This window comes from Diabrotica undecimpunctata, chromosome 5 (assembly GCF_040954645.1).
Source record: "Diabrotica undecimpunctata isolate CICGRU chromosome 5, icDiaUnde3, whole genome shotgun sequence".
Taxonomy (NCBI): Eukaryota; Metazoa; Arthropoda; class Insecta; order Coleoptera; family Chrysomelidae; genus Diabrotica; species Diabrotica undecimpunctata.
The window spans coordinates 31,856,762-31,876,695 of record NC_092807.1 but is presented as its reverse complement, the minus strand read 5'-3'; the positions used below and the strand labels follow the sequence as shown (position 1 = coordinate 31,876,695).

General features: G+C 32.8%; 1 protein-coding gene across 1 annotated transcript in view; it reads right to left on the bottom strand.

Annotated features, from left to right (window-relative positions):
* ec (ubiquitin specific peptidase echinus) overlaps positions 1–13,697 on the bottom strand; it is a 370,800-nt gene extending 357,103 nt beyond the window's left edge. The window contains exon 1 of the mRNA XM_072531844.1: positions 13,373–13,697. The gene's annotated coding sequence lies outside the window, so the exon portion shown is untranslated. The remainder of the gene's footprint in view (positions 1–13,372) is intronic.
* Positions 13,698–19,934: the final 6,237 nt, after the last annotated feature.

The window sequence follows — 19,934 nt, the reverse complement described above, 5'->3', positions numbered from 1 at the left end:
TTTGAGGGAAAAGGAAATCGACGAGTCAAAGGCGTGCGGTTTTTATTTAAAAAATAATCAGGATTTTTGAACAAATTGATTGTCATTAAAATTATTTTCTTCTTTTATAGATGCCTTATATGAAGAAAACTAGTCCTTGTTAAATATATTTTTTGGAAAAAGCTGTTTATCTTTTTAAATTAATGAACTTATGACTGATTCAAAGATTAAATTTAATTCCTATTGTCAAATGAGATTTAATGACAAAACTAGTCGTCTAGTAACTTTTAGCACAGGTAAAACTGAAACTTAAGTACTTAAACAATTCTTAGTACAAATCAGTACTATACTCTGTTTTTTAACCAGGAGGAGTAAACTAAAAAGACAGATTCACACCCAAGAAAGTTACTAGAAAAGTCACCAAATACATCTTCTTTTTTGGGTTTGAATAATAATTTTTCGAATTCACTTCCAATATATATTATTTAGTATTTCTAATTACAATAAAAAAATGTTGGACTGTTATGAAAAAGTTGAAGAATTTTTAGAGTTTATTTATCACATTAAAGAAGAAAATCGTAAAAAGAACGTATACGAAAGCGATATATTCGTGATAAAATGGTATCTAAAATCCAATGGAATTTTACAATACTACTGTTGAAGTCTGCTTATATTCCAATACAAGCTAAAGTAATGTGCTAATAAAATTAGCATTACTTTAGTAAATCTTGATTTTAACAATAACTATTCTGCAAAACTAACCTGTTGCCTGTTTTATTTTGGCTAGCGTGGCTGTTATTTTCATTCCAGAATTATCAATTTTGATTTGTTTATTTATACATGTTTATAATGTATAAGCAAATCATGTTTTGTTTCTCATTTGAAGATATATGACCCAAATCTACCCGACATTTTTTAGGTGTAGAGGAATAATTACCACTAGTACTTGGCATCGAATCCACATTGTTATCTTAATAACACTAATATGTCGCGAAATAGTTCTGAAAAGAACTGTTTTTTATATAAATACAAACGAAATATCTAAAAATGTAAGGAATAACGCAGAAAATACAAAAAAATCGTCGATATACTTAAATATTGAATTTTAAAATTTCACAAATGTCATTAGTGTCAACATGTCATAATTTAGTGGAGTAAACTTGCCTGCGGTTGGACCAATTACAAACAAGCATTACAGCGCGGAAAATTTGAATTACTCCTCCTGGTTAAAAAACTGACCATAGTAATAAATGGGTCACCTTAACTGAATATTTATTTCCATAAAATATAAAAAATGTGTTCAAATAAAGACTAACATTATACATAATCTAATATGAGCCATCTATGTCATCTTTAGATTCATCAGTAGTATCTTCGCCTAGATCCACAACTACTGGTTCCATGGTAATTTTAACGAAGTTATCATGGTTCCATATATTCTGCTCTTCTTTCACTAGATGCTCGATACATTTTATTCACACTGTAAGATCACATTGCTGAAGTCACTATTAAGCAGATTTTTTACATAATTGAATTTGAAAGTAACATTGTTCCTTGCTACTTCATTATTATTTGAGCCCACATACGTTCTATCGGGTTTAACTCACAAGGATATGACGGCAATCGAACTACAATTACGCCTCGTTCTCGCGCCAGTTCATCTACTACATATTTAATATATTTATCTTAATCACACCATGCTAAGTTTACTAAGTCGATTTTCAAAATTGGTTCATCGAATTTAATATGTTTTTTAGTAAGCCAATCCGCAATCTCGGCTTTTTTCCATTTACCTAGTGGTTGATAACTGTTCTACACGTCGGCAGTGATATGGAGTGTTATCCATAACAATAACAGATCCTGGTCCGATTTTTAACAGCATATCTAAAAGCCATTTTTCATAATGATCTGCATCTATTTTCTCATGGTTTCCAGTATTTTTAGAAACAAATGCATTTAAACCTCATTCAACAAATGCTGAGTCACTACCAATATGGCTAATAATAAGGCGTTTTCCCTTTGCGGATGGGGCCTTTAAAACTGTCGATAAACCAGTTAGGAAAGCTTGTCATTTGCTTTTCACATTTAAATCCTGCCATATTTATTTGTTACAGTATGTCCTTTATTTAACCATATTCATCTGTATATGTTTTTTCCATCTCTTCGAAATTCTGTTATTTGTTTCAGATACTTTCTGCGCCATAAAATAATTTCTTATTTTTCAATGGAATACTATTCCTCTTCCTCTTTCTCTTGAAATACCGTTAAAGTTCATTTCACGTAAAGTACGTAACAAAACACGTCTTTATATTTAAGTTGGTACTAATTCCTATTTAAAATAAAATTCATGTACTGCACGATGAATGGCCTGTTTGGTTGTGTCATCCAATTTTATTTGTTTCTTTTCTCTTGTCTCAACCTTCGAAGTATTATTATCGTTTGTTACATCGTCTGTTTTAATTCAGGCCAAGAGAAGTTGGTAATCATCGACCTACACTGTGATGTCTTGTCATCACATCGACTGTCTTGGCCAACGTTGTTCTCAAAGAAATATGAACTTATGACGCTGCCAGCCCAAAATCCACACCAAACAATGACTTTTTCGGGATTGATTGGACGCTCTTGCATCTCATTCGGATTGCTATGGTCTCAATTACGTTTGTTGACGTAACCATTGATCTAAAAATGGGCCTCATCGCTAAAGATTATCTTTTGATGAAAATTAGGATCAGTTTCCAACTATTTCAGAGTCCAACGTTATGCAAACAGAACACCCAATTTGACAGATGTAGCTTCAACAATATGGCCGCTTCCAATTAGATTATATGACTAATATTAATTATATTTTTGTTGGTACGTAAAAAAGAACAGCTTTGATTGCGACAGATCACTACTCCACACTCGAGTAATTATCGGAAAATGATATTTTTTTTATCGAACTTTAAAGACAGAATGCAATACACACGGACACTTATTGTTTGTTAAATTGTTCAAAAAAAGATTAAAAAACGGAGTTTTCTTACTTACTGCCTCATATTCATATATTTAAGTACTTATATGTTTAGTGTTTGAAATAAATTTTTTAAGTGACGTTTAAGTACACTATAGAAACTAGAATGTACCTACATAAACAGCGAAGCATAAGTTAGGGATATAGCTTAATATTAAGTAAACAATAATACAACAATCATACAACTGTATAAATCAATTAAGTTTAAGTCACTTATCTACATCAACAAATTACACTAGTTTTTTATTCAAAGAAATAAATAATTTAATTAAATTAAATTTATAAGTTGTTTCTAGTTTATTACCCCATAAAACGAAGCCGAAAAATCACCAAAAAATTGAAAAATTACTGGGCGTTATTTTTTAACTGGAATATCTGGGAGAAGTCAATAGAAAAGACGTATTAACTCGTGGTTATCGAAACTTTTACTGCGTCATAACATTTAAGCAAAAAAAGCGACGTCATTTCATTCATTTCAATATTTTGAAAAAACTACATATTCTAGATAAAAACGTTAAACAGAAGACTTTCTTGAAAATACTTGCTCTTTTAAATGAGATTTTCTAAATTAAAAAATGTTTATAAACAAAAAAGTTATTGGAAATTAAACACGAAAGTAAGCATGTTTTTCAATTGTTTATAATTACTAAAGTAAACAATAAAAACATTTAAAAAACATTTCATAATGTAGGGGAGTCTGAGGAGGGTTGAGCCAGTGGGAGGTTTGAGCCATAAATATTACATCCATATTATTTTTCCGTTTAGTGGATGCTTACTCATTGGTTCTTTGACTTTATCTAAGTCCGATGTCAAATCGAAGTCTGTTAGGAAAGTTAGAGTGAAAAGTTGTTTTTCAGGTTAAACAATGTAAGTTTTTTATCGAAACGTATAAGGATTCTTTATTTACATTATTATGTTTAGAAATATGTAGACGAATTATACGAACATGATACTTATTCAACATACTTTCATGTATTTAATTATTTGTTAGGTTATGTGTTAAACGAAAAATCGTAATTTATTGTGGGTACTGATACGAGGGGAGGGAGGAACATATTTTATGTGGGAGGCTTAAGACATGGCTCAAACCTCCCATCATGATAAAAAACTGTGTTCAAAATTAAAGTATGTTTTCTTTTTTTTCAATATTAAAAAATGTGGGCCCACAATCGTTTGCTTTTTCTGCTAAAATGTATACTACGGCATCTACAATATTATTTTTTTTACAGATGCCTTTTAAATGGAAATCGAAAAGCCGACTGCCTACTGATCCTGAAATTTTGGAAACTGCAGTACAGGAAATATGTAGCACTAATGGTAAAATCCGCACAGTCGCTAAAAAATATAATATTGATAGAACGACTCTATCTAGATATGTAAATAAATTTAAATCAAACGAAAATGGGTCATTTGTAGCAAACTTTAATTCTTCGCAAATGTTTACTAATCAAGAAGAATATTTGCTAGTTTAATACCTACTCAGAAGTGCTGACTTACATTATGGACTTACTCCAATCGCAGTAAGAAAGTTTGCTTACATCTTTGCAACTGAAAATAATAAAAAAAATTTCAGCAGCTTGGGAGAAAAATGGAGCTTCTACGCGTGACTGGCTAAGAGGTTTTATGTCACGTCATAATAACTTATCACTTATAACACCAGAAGCCACGAGTGTAGGACGTGCCACTGCATTTAGTAAATATACCGTTCGGCTATTTTTTGACAATTTAAAGACCATCATGGAAAGGGAATCGATTACACCTGATTGTATATATAACGCAGATGAAACGGGAGCTACAACAGCACATAAGTCGCAAAAAATAATTGCGAAGAAAGGGCAGAAGCAGGTGTCAAAGGCAACATCGTGTGAAAGAGAATCACTGGTTACAGTTTTATGCACTATAAGTGCGTCTGGTGACACTATTCTCCCATTTTTAATTTATCCGAGGGTTAGGATCCAGGATTACATGACAAGAGGGCTTCCCATTGGTGCTGATGCTGCTGTTAACCCATTAGGCTGGATGACTCATGAGAATTTCGAAAAATATTTACTGCACTTCATTAGATATTTCCGAGTCGACATGAATCACAAGTGTCTGCTGATACTAGATAATCATGATAGCCATATTTCGCCAAAAGGGCTTAACATCTGTAAAAACAATGGAGTAATACTACTCACCATTCCACCTCATACTAGCCATAAGTTACAGCCCTTGGATACCAACGTTTTTGGGTCATTTAAAAGATTTTATAATGAAGCAGCCGATAACTGGATGGCTAACAATCCTGCACAGCTGATATCCTTAAAAGAAATACCTGAACTTGTGGGAAGTGCTTACGTTCGCGCTTTTACACCTGCCAATATCATAGGTGGGTTTTCACATACTGGTATTTGTCCATACAATCCAGCTGTATTTACAGATAGTGAGTTTACCAGTGCGGAAATTACAGACCGGCCAGATCCATCTCAAGCTTTACAGGCTACAGAAAATTTACTTTTGGCTACCCCTCATAGTTCTCAAAATAATCCAAATGCATTTGTAAGTCTTAAGGTTATAAGGCCATTTCCGAAAGCTCTTCCACGTAAAAAGAAAGCTGGAAGGAAATGTGGGAAAACACGGATTTTAACGGACACCCCCGAAAAAGACCAAATAGCAAATGAATTTGAAGAAAGAGCTAACAAGGAAAAGCAAAATAAAAAAAAGGAGAAACGGGTGAAAAGATTAAAAAAAATTGGCATTAGAAGATAAAAAACAAGTGTTAGTTCTTCTTCTTCCTATGCCCTCCCCATTAACGGAGGTTGGCGACCACATTTTTAAAGGCTTCTCTATCTTTTGCAACGTGGAATAATTCGTCTACAGTCATGTTTGTCCAGTCTCGAATATTTCGCAGCCATGACTTCCTCTTTCTACCTATTCCCTTTTTGCCATCGACTCTACCCTGCATGATGACCTGCAGAAGACTATATATATTATTTCTTAGTATGTGTCCAAGGTATGCAGTCTTGCGTACTTTTATCGTTCTCAACAATTTTTTGTCTCGAGAGTTAGTTAAACAAAATGAAATTGAGATAGTCATGGAGGACTCTGAACAATCTAACGATTCTTTCAATTTTTATAGTTCTGATGAGTTAACTGATATCGAGGAACAGATTGAACAAGAAAATGCTGAAGAAAGCTTTATGAATCAAGACATTTGTAAGAATGACTATGTTCTTATACGATTTTCTACCAAAAAGACTTTCCGACATTACGTTGCTAAAGTCATAAATATTATTGGCAACGATTACGACCTATTGTGCATGAGAATAAAACCTCCGGGATACAAATTTGTTTTTCTCGATGTTGCAGATGAATGTTGTGCACCGAGGAACGTTAAGCTACCAAACCCCTCCTTTACTGGAGGAACAGCTAGAACACATAGGACCCTTTCTTTTTCAGTTGATTTTTCTAAATATGAAAATTTATTCTAATTAAATACATACTATTTTGGCATATTTTTCAAATGTTTCTATTATTTTTTTATTATTGTTATTGCGGGATTAAATAATACCTATACACGGTTCACAATTTGTTGATAGCTCACTACAAGTTTAACCCTAATTAGAAAACTGAAATACAGAGAGGATAGGTAATACGATATAATAGTAAAAACCAACCTAAAACTGACGGTTTAAGACGTTTTCGACTAACCCACCTTATATCTGAAGGAATACAATACCTTATAATCCTATTACGGGGGTATTTTGAATGGTTAGAGATGAACGACCAGTGTCGTAGAGTATATGATTGAAACATTTATTTGAACTAAATAAATATATTTTTTAAATTGTACTTATGTAAATTGTATTTTTTAATAAAACTTATTTATTTTATTCAAAAATAAAAAGTTTCTTGCCATTTGTAAAAGATACATTTATTTAATTAAGGAAAAAGGCGCCAAATGTCGCCTGGCAAAATTTCCAATTTGTTTTAAATGTATCCATTATTTTCGAATCCGGAGAAAACTAATAAATATATTTGAAAAATTTAAACGCAGAATGAAAGATTACATTATTACGCAGGGCAGAAAGTCCCTGAAAACTTCTACAATGTTTATTTTAATATGTTATGTAACAGGGGTGAAAATAAAAGAGAAAATATAGTATAATTTTTAATTAAAAATATTGCATGCAAAAGAAACTTTTTATTTATTCTAAAAAATATTTCATTCTGCCTTTAAATTTTTCAAAAATGCTTTTTAGTTTTCTCAGGATTTGAAAAAAAAATGGATACATTTAAAACACATTGAAGATTTTGACAGGCGACATTTTGCGCCTTTCCCCTTTAATACCTTACGATTACAACTACTATTACTTACCTTATATAATTACGATTAGAAAACTATTCAAATTCAAAATAAATAGGATCAACTTCGGAATCCGAGTCGTCTTGAGGGTTAATAATTAGGTTAATAATCTCTACGGTCGCATCAATTATGTTATCAAGATCCCACATTTTTTGTTCTTCTTCTATTACATGTCTTACTGCATCTTTCCAGTTTTGTTTTGTAATATGTTATAAAGACTCGAATAACAATTCACGTACAACTTGTATTGTATATGACGTATTTTTTCTAGCCACATAACTTTTCATTTGTGCCCAAATGAGTTCAATTGGATTTATTTCGCAGTGGTAGGGTGAAAGTCTAAAGACTGTGATGTTTCGTCTTTCCGCCATTTTGTCAACTACGTATTTCTTGAACTTAGATTTGTGTTGCCGCGCAATTTTTAAAAGTTCTGCTTTTACCATTCCATCTTCGTAAGGCAGATACTTATTCCGCATCCAGTCAAGAATATCCTGTTTCTTCCACGCATTCGTTAGAAGTCTTTCTACTAGTCGTGAATGATAAGGTGCATTATCTAATACTATAATTGAATTTTGTGGTATGTGTTCAATCATTTGCTCAAAATACTCTTCGAAAACATCAGCTGTCATCTCCTCGTGATAGTCTTTTGTGCTTTTGGAATGAAATTCCAACAAACCATGCTTAACAAATCCTTTTTCACTGCCAATGTGAGAAATTATTAATCTACTGTCTTTACCAGAAGGTGGGGAGATACCAGTAGACCAACCTTCCATGACGGCTTGCCTGGAGCTTAATATATTTTTATCTGACCAAATTTTTTTTAGAGTATGACCTGAGTTTACCCACGTTTCATCCTGGTAGAAGATGGGAATTTTCTTCAGCCCGGAATTTTCGTATGAATCTTAGATAATTTCTTCTCCAACATCATCTTCTCCTCCCGGTCAATCAAAAGTGATTTTCGGTCTGATTTCTCCCACCGAAAATTTAATTCTTTTAAAACTTGCCACAATTTAGTTCGTCCGATATGAGGCAAATCCGGGTCGTCTCTAACTTCTTGTAAAATTTTGTTTAGGTTTGGTATTTCTTTTTTGAAAAAAAATCCATGAATTTTCCTTCGAATACCATTTTTGGCAAATTCATCAATTTCAATAGGCTTTTTCCCTCTCTTTAAGTGTTTGTGTTTGGGTTAGCTATACCGTGTTTTTTTCTTTCTGATAGGAACCTATATAAAGTTGACTCTCCTACGCCAGTCATGTTGGCACAACTTTCGACTATGTTGCGAACAGTGTTTGTGGGATTCTGAGAAACCAGAGCATCGTGAACATTCAGGACAATAGTCTTCTCTCTTGGTGAATAGACAGACTTACTGACTGTACGCAACAGTACCGGTGTAAAACTTGATGATGAAGCCATCACAAACAATCAAACAAAACGAGCACGAGCGAAAGGTACGTATATGTTCGTAGGTATATGGAATAAAAAATCACTCACGCACTGCATATAATTCGCAAAAGAAATATTCGAGACGCTAATTACTGCCGTAGACGCGGAAACACCGACGAGCCGTAAATTACATGCGATCAAAAACGTACTAAACAAAAAAATTGTTTTCGTTCGTAATAACTTCACCCTTTCAAGTTAAGTTTCGAATATAATTATATTATTAAAAATCTGGGGAATTCCATCTTAATTATCTTGCAACGAATAGTACCTTCGGATATGAATTTCAGGTTTTCTAGTAAAGTGATTAAACGCGAAGATTAGTATTGAAATATCCAAAGAGATAAGGTATTCTTATTTACAAAATTGTTAATGGTTAAATTCTTATTTTTATTAATATAATATAATAACCAACATTAGTCATGAAAGTTTTAATTGTTTTTTTGCTAAATATATTAGTATTAAAATATTATCAATATTATATATAACAGTATTAAAACATTATATTATTATTTAATGAATAAACACCTTAGGAACGCCTATGATTTACGACCGTTTTATGAGTTTGAGGCATATTTCGTGCTCTCAACAATTTGTGAACAAAGAATACATTTGCGAAAGATGGGCACAATCGGTGAAGTAGTTTGCAAACAATTATATTTGTTTATCCCATTTGAGAGAACAAAAGGTCATTTTCAAATAGCTGTACAGATGCTTTGTCAATATTTAGAATGTTGTTTTTTTCCGATTCTCTTTATAAGGTCTCAAATTTTCATGTTTTTTAAAAACTATAATAATTTTTACATGTTTACTTATAAATAATTGATGCACAATGAAGTACCATTACCATTATATTGGGAATATCCCTATTTGATAGCAGGGGATACTAAAGTTCTTAATAGTAATAATTATCGTATAACAAGGTAACATTTTTTAATGTGAGTTTATTTACAATAACCACTTGGAACTGTTGTAATATAACGAGAATAATTTACTACTTAATCGAAACTTTTCACAAGCTCGAAGGTACGAGTTTCACGTGTGTTAAGTTTCTACATCCGTTCTCCTTTCATCAAAACACAATCTTGTGGACGATCGACACACAACGAGACATGACACCTTGAAGAAACCAAGAAATTGAATTTTCTGTGCGTTTCTGTGTCATTTTACCCATGAATTAAACTGTAAACATAGCGTGCTGATTTTGTATTGCATTCTTGAGATGTTTGTGGGATATCGCTATTTACGAATGACAATTTGCATAAGAATGAATGAAATATTTATTAGTATACAGTGCAATATTGTATATTGTAAATTTAATGTATTCTTTTATTTATTAATGCAAATTTTTTAAAAACCCAAGTTTAAAATTGTAATACAACTCACTAAATATAAATAATATTAAGATGTGATTGATTGATAAACATCACGATAATATTCAAACTTATTTGTACATTGTTCTTTATTATTTCTTATACCATTGCCGTTGACAAAAAATTATGATGCCTGATTCTAACGCCTGAGCTTACGTTTTGCATTGTTAGTTAGGTCAACTTATCTAACTTAGGTAGGATCCCAAAGTCTATCATTGCATTATATAATGCAGTTCTTGATAACGACGAAGAGATAATGTGTATCTAGTAAAATGTTTAAGTCTTGAGTAATGCCTCTATACTTCTTACACTCCAGTTGATCACCCTTTTTATGCAACGAAAATATTATTCCCTTTAGCCACTCTTCTGGTACCAATTCATTTTGCCATATAAGTACTATTAGTTTATGGAATGCTGCCACCTTTTTTATACATTTCCGAACAGATTTCATCGATTCCTGGGGCTTTATTGTCTTTGTGTTTTATAATGGAATTTGACATTTCTTCTCTTGTTGGGTCTTCACTGTGTAGTTGACGTTGTAGATTTTGTTGATTGTCTATGTTGTAATATCGTTTCTCCTTCAATATCGTTTATATTTAGATGTTCGCTAAAATGTTGTGTCCATCTGTTAAGAACTGAGTTTTTATCATGTAGAATTTCACCGTTAGTGTCTTTACAAATTTTTAATCGTGGTTTAAATTCTCGACGGCTATTTAAGGATTTGTAGTATTTCCTCGTTTAATTTTTATCAAATAAACTTTGTATCTCATTGAGAGTGTTCTGTTCGTATTCCCTCTTCTTACGTCGATGGATACGTTTTTCCTCTCTTCTAAGACGTCTATACTCCTCTTTTTTTTCTCCGTGTACAACCTGCGTCGATGGTTTTTTTGATATGCTGCGTTCTTTCTATTTGCGGTCATTTCGCACTCATGATCAAACCAATGATTTCTTTTTTCTGACTCGGTTTTGCCCAATATTTCAACCGATTTCTGTAACACAATATCTCGTATATTTGCCCATAGTTGGTTAATGTCTTCTTCTTCTTCTAAGTTTTCTGTCCTTATTTGATTTTCTATTTGCTGTCTGTATACATTTGCAATGTCGGGATCTTTTCAAAAACTACCTCATCATCGAGGGGGATGATGAGGTAGTTTTTGGGGATTGTTCAATATACAGATCAACAGCAATTACCCAGATGGGCTCTTTTTCAATGCCGAAAGCTCTGGCTATGCTAGCTTTGGCGTAAGTCAGCATAACCATTGTTTCTCGGAAACGATTGCAACAATAAATTGTTTATTGGCGTAAAACTTCGGCAATAAATTAGCAATCAATTCCTTGTGGTGTGCTTTTTGGCCGATATCTCGGTTTTCCAGGGGTGTGTTTTGAGCTAGGTGATGATAGGAGTAGCTTTTGGATATTGCTAACTTTACAGACAGAAGATTGATGGTGTTGATGGCTGTTTTTCATGATAAAGATCCAAGTAATCTTGTACTATTGATGTTAATTCAGCTATACCAGTGGTTTCTTCTCCTTGGATGTTTTTTAATCTCATTTATTTCTGTCCTTCCCAGTTTTGGTCGTAAGTAAGTAAGTAGTTCATATAAATATTTGTTTCTTTATTATATTTTCATATTTAAATTTTTTTTTCCATATTTATATTTTGCAAATAAGTCCAGAGTGCCGTATTGATCTTCAATATCCGAGGAGGCAATGGTACCTGAAGAACACATAAACAAAAAACGTGTAATACATAAACGTTCAGTCCTATTACACCAGTTTAGTGTATAGCAGTGTATAATCTCATTCGACAAAATGATACAAATAACGTAATATAAATTTCTCTATTCGATATCCCTCCATTTTCCTGGTCTTTTTAATTGTTATAAATACTGAGATTGGAGTGGCAGTGGAAACAGTAACGTAATCGATGTATTTTATGAAGATATATACGTGACTCGACCAAATTACAGAAATATGCAAAATACCTATGCATGAGTTAAAAGAAAGGACTATAGACAGAGATCTTTGGAGATGGACAATACACGACATCACGATGACCACTACACTCCCCCCGGGGGCGAAGAGTCAGGACTAAAGACAGAAGCGCGACTCATTGTACCTTCCAAATTTTCCTGCTGAAGACCGACTCAGCGAAGAACGTGCCCAACAATCATTTTGTTCTGTTACGACCGTTCTTACACTTTTCTTGACTTCAAACTACCTCAATATAACCGAATTTGTCCATGGGAATGGAAAATCTAGGAAGTTTCAATATATCTCTTTAACAAAACCGGGACAAAGACATCCTTTGTCATCTCCATTTTGTTTGTGGACGTAATAAGAAAAGACCGAATTAATTAGGCAGTTTGTCTACGAAGGGGTGAAATTAAAATATTCCAACGCTATCTTTTCCAGAAAAACCTTTCTATAATCCAAGAGAAATTTTCATATTATAGATATGAAATAAAAAATCAAAACAAATAAATTGGCTTAAAAATCAATTTTATTAGTTAGTAAGTTATTAGTATAAAGGAAACAATAATCGGTACCTATTACATCCATATGTTGCATGACGTTTCACCTGGAAAAGACTGACAAGAACAAAGCACGAACGTTGATTGTTATCAATAAAATTGTAACATTGGAAAATATGATGTAGACGAGATTCGACTACAAAGGAATAGCAATGCTAAAAGTGCTAAAAGTAAAGAAAGAAAATAGCTAATACAAGAGAAAATTCGTAAAAGGGATATGACGAGGGAGCAAATTTGTAAAAGGGATATGATGAGACAATGCAAAACGAGTATTGGGCACGGGCAGTTTAGTTTATTATTAGTAGTAAAAGACCCCTCCTCTCTTTCTTAACTAAATTAAAGCTTCGTTTAAAACAACGTTCACGAAATATCTTTTATTAGCTGCTAAATTGCAATCGTCTTAAATCTATGTATATAGGAATATTATATGCATTTCAAAAATATAAAACTAGGCTTAAAATGTCTAATTCAAAACGAATAACAATCCCGCATACCTATACCAAAAAGTGTGATACATAAATAATAAGTGAATATCGCAAGAAATAATGTAGGCTGATAAACTTGTTAAAAATTAAACAAAATATGCTGTGTTTATATCCTTGTTATCATTGAGGATAATAATTGATTCCAAATCAAAAGAACGTATCAATCAAATTTTTAAAAAATATATTAACTCAATCAATAAACTTACTTTAAAGTGTCAGCACAGCAACTTAATCCAAAATCTACTATTCAGAATCACTTGTCACTATAACCCCTGCAAATGTACCAAAACCTCATCAACAGGTTCAAAACAACCAAAAAGTCCCAAGAAACACTTAATCAAACTCGTAAGACGTTTTCGACTGTCACACAGATCTAGCACACAAACCATAAAACATGTACCGACAACAAATTAAACATCTTTGTTAGGATTTCTTTGAAAAACCCGGCAAATAACGATGTAAATAAACAAACAGGCGTCACTTAGTCCGTTTTAATCACTCGAGTAGAACTTCGCCAAAGTACAACACAACGTGCTATGCCACGGTCGCGTCTTTTCGGAACAAACTTCTCAAGATTGTATAGAGACGTTAGTAAAGGTCTTATACGGTTACTTTGGAACGGTCCACAGATAAAATTAAAACGGGCAAGGTAAAGGTGAGAGTATAATAGCAGTCGGTTGTTTTTAAAACGGGATTTTAAATAATATTAAAGGTTTTCAAAAACATTTCACATATTTTTTGTTTTAGGATCTTTATGTAATTTCCTAAAAACCTCTAAAATCAGAGTATAATTCTGGCAAAAAACGGTACATTTAAAAAGCAGGAAACTAAAAATAACAATAATACATAACTTTTATTGTAAGTGCTGGCATACCTACTAATCCAAAAATGGATCATTTCCAAGTCTCCAAAACAGATAAAAATTTTTTACTAATCCTTGAATGAAAGATCGTGAAGGGAATACTTGGTGGCATCTTTGAAAATTATACAGGAGAAGAAGGTACCTACTACTAATAGTTGTAGTTTACTATGAAATATATATAACAATTAGAAACACATATCTATCAGGTAAAAAAAGGCATGATATCACTCATAAAATTATGATATAGATAGGACATCACAGGAGAACAACTCTTCCAGACGAATCCTTATATGGCCAAAATTTAGATTGAAGGATAAAATGGATGAAGATGCTACGATAACTGGTGCGACAAACTAGCAAGTGTTGTCAATGGGTAGAAATAAAGATATCTAAGCGATAAAGAAGACTTAGGCAGGTCAAGGATCTACTTTAATGTTACAGCACCAGTAATGTACTATACATAGCGAACTAGATTATGATGAATTAAACTTAGAACACTGGTACACTATGCTCGGAAGCACCGTTGCTCAGTCCTTCTAGATTATGGGCGGGGTCGTTCATAGAAGTAAGAAACACAAGAAAGAATAGATACAAAACAACAAAAAATAAATAAACAACTCTTCAAAAAAAGGGCTCAACTGTTTTTAAATGCTTGAATAAAAAAAGACAGAAGTAGGATATTCATAAAACAAAAAAAGAATATGCAAAAATCATTAAAATAAAAGATAGTAAAATTTAGTATCAACATCAACAGAAAATAATTCAAGGCAACCACAAGTCAATGCAGAAGTCAGAATGGCGACCTATTAACAACAAGCAAAGATGCATTGAGTAGATGGGTGGAATACTTTAACCAGGCACTTAATATAGAGGAAGAAGAGGAAAACCTGGAAGACGAAAGAGATGAGGAATGAGACGAGAAAGGGGAACAGACGAGAAGGAAGAGGAACCACCAACGATTCTTGAAGTTAAAGATGCAGTAAAAATACTAGCCAGAAACAAATCACCCGGTATAAATAATCTCCCAACTGAACTATATAAAGAAAGTGGCCACGATACCATAATGGCATTACAGCAGCTTATAAAAGAAATATGAACACAGAAATCCCTCCCCTATGATTGGAATATTGGAATACTTTGCAGCATACACAAAAAAGGAGATATCTTTGAATGCTCTAACCACAGAGGAATTACGCCTCTAAATACAGCTCATAAACTATGTCACCGTATGGCACCATATGCAGAACGGATAATAGGAGTTTAGATTTAGATTTACTAGGTTTTTGTAGGTTTAGGTTTAAAACAAATAACGGGCTGCGCCAGGGAGACCCTCTTTCCTGTATTCTGTTCAATCTAGCTATGGAAAAAGTAATACGTGTGTCGCAAATCACAACCATTGGTTCAATATATAATTCTTCTTCTTCTTGATGTGCCTATCCGTTACGAATGTTGGCGATCATCATGGCAATCTTTATCTTATCTGTAGCAGCGCGGAAAAGCTGCACAGATTCTGAGGTTCTTTAACCAAGATGTTTTTCTTCTTCCTGGACCTCGTTTTCAAAATATTTTTCCTTGCAGGATGGCTTGAAGGAGAGCATATCTGGATTAATTTCACATAATATGTACGAAGAACTGTAACTTTCGAGATTTGATGGTGGTCAGTACTTCTCGATTCTTATTCATTCTTCTGAGGACCTACTCATTTGTGACTCGGTCAGTCCACGGGATCTTAAGCATTCTCCGATATAGCCACATCTCAAATGCTTCCAGTTTTCTGCACATATCTTCGTTCAATGTCCACGATTCAACACCATAAAAAAGGACAGAGAAGACGTAGCATCGCAGCATTCTTACTTTTGTATCAAGAGACAGGTTGTGACTCTTGAAGAAGGCCCCCATCCGATTGAAGGTGTATCTAGCTTTTCCGATGCGTGCTCTAATCTCCTGGTTGTTGGTCCATTCTTTATTTATTATGGTGCCGAGGTAGTTGTAGTGCGTCACTCTTTCTAGAGGGGATTGGTTGACGTAAAGTTGACCTTCTGTTATTCTTTTCTTGCTTCAATATATAATAAAACAGTGCAAATCCTGCTCTATGCTGATACTATTGCTGGGAGAACGGAAAACGCTGTACGAGAGGCGTATGTAGCATTAAAAGAATCAGCTACAAAAATGGGTTTAATAATAAACACCAACAAAATGTCGTATATGAAATTAAGCATGCAACCACAGATCCTAAGACCACTTGTTATAGAAAACGACGTCATTGAAGCAGTGAACGAATTTGCATACCTGGGAGCGCTCCTTAACACTGAAAATAATACTACCGCAAAGATAAACCGCAGAATTTGCACGGCCAACAGATGCTATTTTGGGCTCAATCGCCTCCTTAAATCCACAATTATAACGAGAAATACAAAAATAAAACTGTACAAAACAATAATACGCCCAGTCCTAACATATGGTTCAGAGACCTGGAACAAAAAGTAATAAAAACATATTAGGATGTTTCGAAAGAAAAGTATTAAGGCGAATCTATGGAGCAGTGAATGACAATGAAGTATGGAGAAGACGATACAACTTCGAACTTTACCAGGAACCAGATATTGTAAAACATATTAAGATAGGACGTCTGAGGTGGATAGGGCATGTAATGCGAATTGAACAAAACGACCCAGCTAGAAAAACGCTCCTTGATAGACCCATTGGTCAGAGAAGAAGAGGAAGACCCAGAACAAGGTTCCTTGATGAACATCGATGAAGACATAAGGAATTGGGATATAAGGAACTGGAAATAAATTCATAAGGACACTAGGACCCACGCAGAATTGTAAAGCCAGAATGATGATGATGAAAATTCAGTATAGGTATCAAACTATATTGAAAAATATCAAATATCATAAATTTCACAAAATAATAATAAAATAATCAGATAAAGTAATCAAATGTAGCAATAAACTATCATATCAAACATATCAAATATCAATAAAGCTATATATCCTAAACAACATGAGAACTGTGTTGATAAATAAAAAACATACAATTAAATTTAAATACGCAAAAAGATTTAAAAAATTACTGTCTAGTTAATCCATGATAGTTTAAACACGTTTAAGCTGGAGACTGCAGAAAAATAACATTAAATATTTCTATGACGTAACTATATTTAGACCCTTGTTTTATTATGTAACTTTCTTCCTGGCGCAGCCCGTTATTTGTTTTAAAAGGTTCAGACAGTTCCCCCTGAATTCGAGGTTTATATTCAACTTTTTCAAGAGTTAGTTTTGTTAAATTTACAAACTGATTTGGTATTCCTAGCTCTTTCATTTCTTTGAACATTTCGCTTCTATTCACAGAGTCGTAGGCTGCTTTTTAATCTATAAATATGTGATGAGTATCTATGCCATACTACAGTGTTTTTTCAAAAATTTGTCTCAGGGTTGCAATCTGATTAATTGTCGATTTGACACCTCTGAAACCAGCCTGGTATTTTCCTACTATGTGGTGCCATACGGTGGCACAGTACTGTGGAAAATATTTTATACGCTGCCTTTAGAAGTGTAATCCCTCTGTGGTTAAAGCATTCAAAAAATATCTCCTTTTTTGTGTATGGTGCAAAATATTCCAATATTCCAATCATTGGGGAGGGATTTCTGTGTCCATATTTCTTTTATGAGCTGCTGGAGTGCCATTATGGTATAGTGTCGTGGCCACCTTCTTTATATAGTTCAGCTGGGAGATTATTCCGGGTGGTTTGTTTCAGGCTAGTTTTTTTAAATGCATCTTTAATTTTAAAAATCTTTGGTGGTTCCTCTTCCCTCTCATCTGTTCTCCGTACCTCATCTCTTTTGTCTTCCAGGTTTTCTTCTTCTTTATATTGTTCTGAAGCTATTTTCTTGTGGCATTTTAAAGTAATTACTATTTAAATGGGAATAAGCCACAATTTAAGAACGATTTCCGAAGTGGAAATTGAAACGTCAATAAACGTACTTTAACCTTTAATTGTGGCTTATTCCCATTTAAATAGTAATTTCTTCTTCTTTGTCTATATTAAGTTCCTGGTTAAAGTATTCTACCCATCTATTCAATACATCTTTCCTTGTTGTTAATACGTTGCCATTTTGGCTATTGCATTGACTTGTGGTTGCCTTGAATTCTTTTCTGTTCATGTTAACTTTCTTATAGAATACTCTGAATTCTTTCTCTCTGTTGACGTTTTCTATATATTTAAGTTCCTTATTTAAGTGGTTTTCATTTTTATTTCGTGTATCCTCTTTTCTTCTCTTCTCTTTGTCTGGTAATTCTCTACAGTTGTTTTAGTTTGTTGGCTAAGCATCTTTCTGTAGGCTTCATTTTTTTTGTTGCATTCTTGCATTCATCGTTAAACCAATGATTTTTACGGCCATAATTTTCTGTTCCTATTTCATCTTTCGCTGCTGCTTCAATGTCTTCCTTTATTCTGGTCCAGTAGGAGTCTATATCTGTATGGCCTTCTTCATTTACATTTTGATAGCTTAGCCTGTTGGTGATGGAATTTTTGCATCTCTCAGCTTTTGCACATTCCATTTTTTTCTATCCATTTTATTTTCCTTACTGATATGGTCCAAAAGCTGTAACTGCTAAATTAAAACCATGTGTTAAACTCTAAAATTCACAGATAAGTATTTGGAAAGTGAACGTCGCATAGATGTATTACTGAAGAATTAAGGATTGATTTAAATGATTCTAGTGAAGACGACAGTGCATCTGATTATGAAAGTGAATAATATAATTTAACATTACCATGTACCTATGTAACCTATGTGAATATAAGTTTTCCAAACTGTCCTGTATGTATGTATTATTTTTTTTTACTTTATTACAATCATTTCGTATATTCTTGTATTTAACTTTGTGACGTTTAAGTGAGTAATAATATAAATAACAAAGGGTTTAAATTTAAAACAATCTTTGTAATTAATATTTATTAATACTGTAATCTGTAATCAGTATCTATGGTTTCACATACAGACAATATATGTATGTTGACATATGTATGTAAGAAGAACTAAATAAAATTTAAAAAATTGTTAACTTAAATTTGTTAAAATATTTAACAAATTTAAAAAATTAATCAAATCATTAAACAAAAATTTTTAAGGAAAAAAATTTAGATTTTTTAAATTTTAAAGGATTTAAATGTGTGGTGTTATTATAAAAATATATTAACAATTCAGTAATAAGTAGACATAACATTTCATTAGCTCACATAGTAATAACGTGCCATAAGAAGTATTCACTTCTGTCTCACTACTCAAGTGCCACGGGCCTTTGATATATTTTTTTTGTTAATGAGTGATTGTAGATGGCAATTGATTGGATCTCGCGCCGCATGCGACGGGCAAAATCAGTACACATATAAAATTTCATAAAAATCGGTCCAGCCGAGAATAAAAGAAAGGACATCAGCTACTTCATCCTTTTATTGAAGACGTTTCGTGTATTCATTCATTCAGCTTATTAAGATGGAAGTGAAGAAGTAGCTTAGCTTATTAACCATGCATAATATAATACAAAACGTTCAGTTTTTAGTAAGAAAAAACAGAATTCAGTGAGTTTTGTAAAAGATATAAAATGTTGCAAGAACAGTGTTTAAGAAAACTTAAGTTTAAGTAACAGAAAAACTTTCTAATATGGAGGACAAACAGAATTCCAACATAGCGCTAATATTAGTTAATAATAGACACTACTATGATATATGTTTATCTTTATATAGCATTATTTAATAAAATTGTTGCAAATAAGTAATCATTAGTCATTCTTTTTAATATTGGTTTTGATATTGTTTAATATCATTGGTATCAATCATTGGTCCTAAGGAATATGAGACAACAGGAGAGAATACTCTGCATCAAAGGAATTTTGGCGGT